The sequence below is a fragment of the Atta colombica genome, unplaced genomic scaffold, assembly GCF_001594045.1.
Source record: "Atta colombica isolate Treedump-2 unplaced genomic scaffold, Acol1.0 scaffold239, whole genome shotgun sequence".
Lineage (NCBI taxonomy): Eukaryota > Metazoa > Arthropoda > Insecta > Hymenoptera > Formicidae > Atta > Atta colombica.
In genome coordinates this window covers 117,083-126,066 of record NW_017259337.1, presented here as the reverse complement: position 1 = coordinate 126,066, position 8,984 = coordinate 117,083, and the positions used below count along the sequence as shown (strand labels likewise).

The following is an 8,984-nucleotide window of genomic DNA, read 5'->3' as shown; positions in this document are numbered from 1 at the left end:
TATATATATATATATACGTGAAAAAAATGATTTTACAAAAGTATTTAAAAATTTAACTAAATACATATCTGAAAATAACTTAGTTGAAACATCAAACTTATCAAAATAATTAAGAAGTTTAAACATTGATGATAATATTGTAAACAGTTTTAACATTCTAGCAACCCACTAATTTTGATGACCCAAACAAAATATTTTCAGATCCACATCTATAAAGCTAAATTTTTTTAATATCGTTCTTTCTGTACAGTGTTTATAAAATTATTTGTATTCTATGCACGATTATTTTCGCAGAGTTTGTGACAAAACAACATTGTACCGTTTATCAACATTTCAAAGAAAGAAATATTTTATCTTAAAAAATATAATAATTGTAAATTGTAATTTTAAAGTTACATTAAAGTAACTCTTTCTATAAATTCATTAATAAAAATAAAAAATCATTGCAATATGTCGCGCTTATATCACTTTTCTTCGTCAGAAAAACCGAATTTCCGGTTGTAATTTGCGATAGTATCCGCTTCAGTTATAAATATTAATTATTTTAACGGGCAAACGTGCGATTGATTATATGGATTCTAATTGCGACAGTAAAAATGATGTAATTAAATAGAATACGCAGTATTGATATACGCACGGTATCTGTCTTCTGTTTTCCCGACGTGATATATCGACGCAACGCTCGGTTGGACATCGCGTATAAACCGGTTACATTATGCAATCTTTGTTAACAATATACTCCAGCTCGTCAAGGTGCAATGAGTCATAAAAATATGAAATTGAACGGAAGAAAAAAGATACGCCCCGATCCTGCCAGGATTCGAACCTGGAATCTTCTGATCCGTAGTCAGACGCGTTATCCGTTGCGCCACAGGACCAACTGCTTGCGAAATAGTTTCAGAAGGCACATACAGAAAATATAAAAATCGTCAAACGTAAGTAAGAGATTAATATTTTTCATTATATAGAAAAAATATAACGCAGTAATAGAATTTTATATTCTGATAAAATACAAAGATTCTTTATTTTTTTTTTTAATTGTATTTATCCTTTTATACTTATTATTTATTGTATAACAAAATGTTCAGAAATATATGCCGTCTATCGAATTTCATAAATTTCCAAATTCAAGTCAAAACTGTCATTGAAAAATATTTTTATTTATTCTCGGAGCAATTTATATTAATCATCTATATATGTAAATAGAGTAAAATTAAAGTATTATCGGATGTTCTAATTTCCGATTATATCGCTTTCTTGGACATTTTTATAGATTTTTTTTTACTTACGGTCATTTGACATTTTACGATTCCCGTTAAACATTTCAAAACTCAAATATCTCTATAAATAAATTATACTATTCTCAGTAAGCTATACTTGTAATTTCTCAAAAAAAGCAAATCTATAAAAATAAAAAAAAAAATTAATAAAAATAAAGGATAATCCGTTCTAATTTAAAAAAAAAACCTTTTTAAGATTCCTAATGATTCTGTCGTTTGCCTAAACTCCAAGACAAATATAGTATCCATTGTCACAAAGATAAATCACCGATCATCAAACATTAAGACAAAAGAATTTATCTATCTTTATCTTTTTTCATGCAAACAAAACATGCAGACAAAACATTTTTTTTACTGTCTATCATACGATCTTCTATTGGATTTTAAAAAATGTCTGATAGAATTAAAGTTAACTTTAGTTAAAATTTTTAATTATAACAAACAGATGTACGTTGATAATTTCGTTATGTTCATGCAATATGTCTGGCGCAAATATCCGTCTCAACCGTAAATCATATATGTCCTTCTTTTTGCGACAAGTGAATATTTATTATTTCACGGACGTGTTGAACTGCAGTCACGCATCTTTGGACAAATTTCTCATTTTTGTGATGTGCTGCATCATAAAATGTCGTTCAATATCGATAATAATATAGCCAATCACGAAAAATTTCACGTGAAAATGTTATATGTTTTCCGTATCTTAAAGCTTCGCGATAGAATTCTTTTGCGTTCAATTAAGCGTGCATATATCCATTTCTTATATTAGAATATAAAAACTTCTAATTCTAAAAAAAGTTCTAAGAAAAAAAATTAAAAAAAGATAAAGATTAAATTAAACCGAGATTAAAGTTAACTTGCATTTATGAAATTTAATAAACAGGAATTTTCCAGATATATATTCGCATCAAAATTATATTATTGAAAAATAATATTTATTCTGGAGCAATCTGTATCAATCAATCGTGAAATGAAGACATTAGAGATCTATCAAAGAACAATCGGATTTTCGGATAATTATTTGTGAAGCATCTTGTTAGCCTTGATTTTAATTATCGACTAAATGACACAATTAATTCGTAGGAAAAACAAACTGCCGACTAAGTATATATCGATTATTCTCCTATTCAATTTTATGAATGTCTCGCACAAGGAGATGATGAGACGAAGGCTCGCTCTTACATATTCAAGATATGAAAAGATAACGTGTCTCGACGCATTTCCGGGATAAGTGTACAGAACGAGTTATACGCGGTATTGTTTCGCGATTCATCCTCGAGTATCGACAGGCTCGAGCGTGTTCCATACAAGTTTCCTGAAGTTCTCGATAGCTGCGTTCGACGCGTGTCACATTTTTTAACGAACGTCGTGCACGGCAAATCAATACACGACGATGCGATTTCCAGTGAAATCCTGGCACAATGGAGAGCGAAGAGCTGAGCGAAGCTCAATTTCAATATTTATAGGATATTTTATCGTCTTTATTATTTCCTCGTTTCTTTCTCATTAAAGTTGCAAATTGGAACGAAAAGTCAGGGTAATAGATTGGCACATCCGATATACTTATGACGAACATTCTAACAAACTTTACGACAGAAACTGAACTGTGTTTATGATTATTTCCATATTTCCAGCCGCGTACCGAGTTGCGGTACGTACATACATTATCAAAGAAACATGTTCAGATTTATCAAACTCAAAGATCACGCTATTCTCTCTTTAGTATTTACCAACGTGGATTAACTTCAATCTTCGTTTGTCTTTTATCTTTTTCTAATTCTAAGCTTTGGGAAAAAATATAAGGAATAAATTAAAGTCGAGATTAAAGTCAACTTACTTTGATAAAAATGGACATAAAATACATAAACTTACTTCAAGAATATAACTCGTTTCAAGAATCACCCGTAACAGCGAAACTCTGAAATAATAGAAGAAAAATCGGCTCGTTTTTCTTTTTTTTCTTAAGTAATTCGTTTCGGGAGAAAAAGTCTACACATGCCCGGGGAAACTACTGATTTCATAATCTGCGACACACAATTGCGCTTTACGTAAGGTATCCACGAGCGAAGTAGTGCGGAAACCTCGCTTTTCGCCGCGTGCATGAACGCGCGAGTCGATAGGCGCGCGGCGACTCCAATATTTACGTCGGTGTGTCACGTTGACAGCGAGCACTGTTGGCTCTGGTTCGTGCACGCCAAGTGCACGACAGCGTAACACTATACGCCCGGCGAACCCTCGTCGTGATGCAGTGAAAAAAAAAACGCGTATATCAACACGCGAACGATCGTTGTACACTTACAATTAGTTGCAGGAGATCTCGTGCGTCGCTGTCACCCTGTCGTTATTCACCCCGGAGACAGGAGGGTGCTCGACGTTCGGTCGCGCTGAACGGAGACGGCGTCTGTTGAGAGAAGGAGGAAAAAAAATACGACGAGCTAAACTCGCCGATCGTCGCTTCCGCAGTCGTTGCAATTGTTGATGCGATTACGTGGATCACATTATTGCGTAGAGAAACCGCTTAGAGAAACGCAAGAGCGGCCGAAATGCGCTACCATCCGTCGCGTACTATCATCACACTCGCCATTTTGATTTACACTGACGGTTGTTCCGTCGCGGGCGGCAAGGTGTCCTGCGCGACGCGCGACCTGCGCATGCGCACGACAGGTGGCTGCCTGGGTATCATACCCTTTCACCCCCACTGCCCCCATCAATTCGCCGTGATTCAGGTGACGAGCGGTAAATACAAATTTATCTATTTTATCGACTCGCAAAGCTTCATACAAGGGTTCGTAGTTTCGAATCTATCGCATACATTACGATTATAATACGAGATTACATTTACTTTGAATTTTTGTCATTATAATTACGTTAAATTTATATATGATAAGCTTTTTCATGTAGACAATACAATGTAAAGTATGTAAATTAATTATATAAATTGGATAACACAATATAGAAAGAAGTAATTCAATTTTATGTTAATATATTTCTTATTTCTCAATATTAATAAATAAAAATATATGAGCGAAATAGAAGCTTTAGTGCAGTCCAATCTACGAACATATTAGGCTTCGAGTATCTATAGATTATTTATGTTATAGATAATACATAAATGTATAATTCATGCATATAGTACGTTTTTATATTACGTAATATATATAGATTAGTATTATAGGTTTTCCGGAAAGTTCGTGCCGACTAACCTGTATAATTTAATAAATGTACACTAAAATTTAAATCTTCTGCGTTTCAATTTTCCTTCAACATCGGCACGAACTTTCCGGACAACTCAATATATTTTACGCATAAACATACAACCCTCCGAAAATTTATAACATATACGTAATATTATAGTATTTTCATATGCAATTTTTGGGAATAGGACTCTTGTGCTTCAATCTTTGACACTCACGCACTCTTGAGGAGATGCAACGTATTTATTAATTATTACTGCGCAAGATGTAATCATTAATTTTGATTCGAAATCAAAATATGAAGAAACAATATATTTATATATTATAAAAAAATTTAACTTACAAATAACGATATAAAATATTTAAAATGCGAGAAATTTATTTGATCAATCAGCGGATTTTTCGCTTTCAGCTGAAGCTAATATATCATCTATTGTCGGTAATATACCGATTCTACTTGATCAATTTTTCTAACTAATCAAGAATAGATAAAAGAAGAAAGGAGAATTGTATCTAATTATTTGTATCTTATTTTAAAAATTTTTCAACATAGAAATAACAGGAGGATTGGGAAATATATATAGAAATTTAAATATTTTTTATAAATAGAAATAAATGTTAAAAAAAAACTAGTTAAAAACTGACAACCGCAGCATTTTTTATGTTAATCAATCCTTATACCAAATTCATTGTTACATTTAAGATTACAAAAATATTAGTAAATTAAAAGTATTACCATGCTGTAAAATTATCATGCTGTATTTTACTTACATAAAAATAATATATATTGATTTATAAATTAAAAAAAAATTTGGCCCATGAGGGGATCGAACCCGCGACCTTCGCGTTATTAGCACGACGCTCTAACCAACTGAGCTAATGGGCCTGTTGTACATTACTTCTTTCTGATAAAATTTTCCATTTCATTTTACAATTTATTTATGAAAATAATAACATTTGTTCTGCATGAACATTTCGCTAAAAAAGATGTATAGATCATGAGGGAACCGAATCCACGACTTTTGCTATATAAATAGTGTGACGCTCTGCCTTTGTTCTTATATTTCTCTTTATGATAGCATTTTCAGCAAATGCTCACGAAAAATGTTTGTTTGAATTATTTCGCTAAAAAAGATAGATTGGCCCATGAGGGGATCGAACCTTCGCGTTATTAGCACGATGCTCTAACTGAGCTAACGTGGATCACGCTTGTTAAATATTATTTTTTTTATATTTATGTTTAAAATTATATTGTTAATATAATATATACTATTTAATGTAATAATATAACAGTATTTAATGTAACTATTTTATAAATAATTGATTATTTGAATAAAGCAAATTTAAGAATTAATCATTTTAACATGATACTATAATGATTTTCTTACTAAATGCATTTGCTGTTTCAAATTAAATTAATATAATGTAATAATCTTTAAACTAAAATTTTCATTTTAATAACTATAATTTTTATTACTAAAGCTAATATTGTAAAACGAACTATGCCGTAAAATTATCGTTCGATAGAAAATGGAAGCATGTTTTATATATTTACGTTGGCTTTATTATTTTTGTGTGATTACATTTAATATTGCTTATAATTACTTTTTCATCTTCTATAATCTATATTACATATATGTAAGTCGACGTCTAATCTTAGCGCCGAGATACTATAAATACTACCGTATCTCCAGATATTATATAATAATTTATTTAATATATTTCATTTATTATTTATTATTTACATACAATGCATTGTTTACATACAATGTATTATTACATACAATTTATAAATAATACATATATATAATAATAATATATACAATAATATATACATCTATTTTCTTAGATCCAATCAATTTAGAGATAAAAATATAATATAGTTAAATTTTTTCTAAGCAAAAATGTATTTTTAAATAATTTTTTTTTATCTAATTTTAAATTCATTGAATGTCCATGAATTTATATAATTTCTTTTTACATAATAATATTTCGAAGATATCACGCGTGAAGACATAATTTATGAAATAAAAATCTTCAAATATCACTGTCTGATATTCTTTTTTTTTCCTCTGATGTTAATGATCCTTCACCTTCTGAACACGAGCAATTCCTCTGCCATTCTCATCCGAGAACTTATCTTCGTTATTTGCAAGAGTTCATGAACCCTATATCGATTTTGTTATTCATAGAAATGACAGGGAACGGTCAATGGACTGCCATTCGTTTCGATTGATACATATGTTACATAGACCGTGAGTTAACAACTGTTCTATAACTGACTTCCTTCTTTTACAACTTTTATATAAAGTGTAAATTGATCGAATGCGTCAACGAACACATGTTGCAAGGGCACCGCACTGTCAAATCAGTAAGCCACAATATAACGGAAAGTACGTTACATAGCTCAATGCATTTCTTCAGTTCGAATGTAGGCATAATTCAACCTTTCTCTCAAATTTAATTTATTAATGTAATTTAAATTTTAATTTTCCTCTACTCGATGTGAAATTTGTCTTAAAAAATTATGAATAGAAGTAGCTCTAATTGAATCATTATTCGACTGTACACTACTTCTATTCAGTTTTACAAATATACGATTCAACGCATTTTGAAGAGATCTTGTTTGGCGAATTTACTCCAATACTCCTCGTTATTACAAGTTCTAGATTGTTCATCAGATTCATCTTTGGATTAGCTGAAATCTATTTCGAGCAGCTCGAACTTATTAGATTAGATAGCAAAATTAACACAATGTGCTTATAAACATTGTACAGCTTTCAATTGGTATTCTTATCAAGCCCATCAAAATCCAATCAACAGATTATGGTCTCTCAAATTCGATTCCGAATTCTTTCAAATTAATGACCTAGGCACTATAGTTCTTGATTAACGCACTTTATAGGCATTTTTTTTCTATTAAAATAAATCGCTTCAGTTTACATTTTCTATGACTGTAATCCTAAACTTTCAAACTAATCCAAATAAAATTTTTGACTCTGTATATCATTATAAAAGTTATTGATAACACAAACATAAAATTAATAAAAATGATTGTTCAAAACTATCTACTTCTTATTTTTATAAATTTTTTACATTATAATACTTTATACAATATCATAAAATAAATAGCATTAATATTATTATATAATAAATATTATTATATAATAAATATATGTAATATTTTTCAATAAGCATTTATTGAAATTAAAAGAGAAGTAATTAATCGTAATTTAACTTCGTACAAATGTTTCACGGCGCGTGTAGAAGTGCTTCTTCCCTGAGCTGCCCTGAAGACAAGATCATACATTTGTAAATATGTGTTCAGGAACTCATGATCTTTAAGCTCTCTAATTTAACTCTTCTTCCCCTTTCCAATGAATACAACTCTTTTTACACGCCTTTAACTAAATTTACAAATATATCGATAAAATATATTATTAATAGCATATATTATTAATAGTATTTTAGACAAATATGTTAAACATATCTTTAATTATATCTTGTTAAGAAACCCAAAAATGTATACTATTAATGACGATAATCGTTATCTACTAGCTCTCTCTCTTTATAAAATCATACTGCAGATGAAATTATGTAATTCCTACATTTTCGTAAACTTGTAGTGTCTTTGGAATTTTGGCGTCATAGGGCTCTAATCCTAAAAGCTCGCAAGTAAATTCCCGGGCATTATTTACCTGGAGAAGAAGAAATGAACACTTACTAATTATTATTCATCATCAAACAAGTACTATAGTTATAATATTAATTTCTAATTAATGCATCAGTATTATACTTGTTTGATGATGAATAATAGCTAATATTATATTAGCTATTATATATAGCCAGTATTATATCACAATATTACAAGTCCATGTACGTGATATCTCAATATTTCTTCATTACTTATTGTACTAGTATTTATTTTCTTTAGCTTTCTACTATGAAAATAAAAAATACAATACCTTCTCAATTTTTTTTTTTTTTAATAATTATGCGATTTTCCTATTTCTCACAAATTTTTTTAAAAAGTATAGATAAGAAATATTGTGTATGTAATATTAATTTGTAAATGACGCACGCTACTGTCGTGATATTCCTTTCCATTCTGTAGACGGATAAAGGTACGTCGACAGAAAAATCGCTTGGCATTCTATTCGGAAGTTTACTTGTATGAGAGACCTGATGTATATTTTTCGATCGATAAATGTTACGACCGAAGAGAATCAATAAATTGGAGCACTGCCCCGAGCTTGGTTGTGCAATATAACTCTTTTTTTTCCTATACGAGAGTAAATATAGCATCAAAATGTTTAATCGAATTACGATGCATAAATACGATGTACGATACATAATATATGCATGCATTATTACAATTTATCAATTTGTAAACTGTTTCGGAAGAAATAATATATGTATATATCAATTAATTCTTGCTTGTAATAATCGGCAAATAAAATTAGAGCATATTGAAACTTTAAAGCGTTTTAAGGACAATATTAATAGTGTA

At 30.0% G+C, this 8,984-nt stretch overlaps 1 protein-coding gene and 2 non-coding genes across 5 annotated transcripts in view; all 3 read right to left on the bottom strand.

Moving 5' to 3' along the window:
• The window catches only part of LOC108688823, a 20,995-nt gene extending 17,106 nt beyond the window's left edge, over positions 1–3,889 (bottom strand). For all 3 annotated transcript variants that reach the window (XM_018195290.1, XM_018195289.1, XM_018195291.1), the window contains exon 1: positions 3,580–3,889. The gene's annotated coding sequence lies outside the window, so the exon portion shown is untranslated. The remainder of the gene's footprint in view (positions 1–3,579) is intronic.
• Positions 806–878, bottom strand: Trnar-acg. The gene has a single exon. It is a non-coding gene; the product is annotated as a tRNA-Arg (tRNA).
• Positions 3,890–5,286: 1,397 nt separating the features above from the next.
• Positions 5,287–5,360, bottom strand: Trnai-aau. The gene has a single exon. It is a non-coding gene; the product is annotated as a tRNA-Ile (tRNA).
• Positions 5,361–8,984: the final 3,624 nt, after the last annotated feature.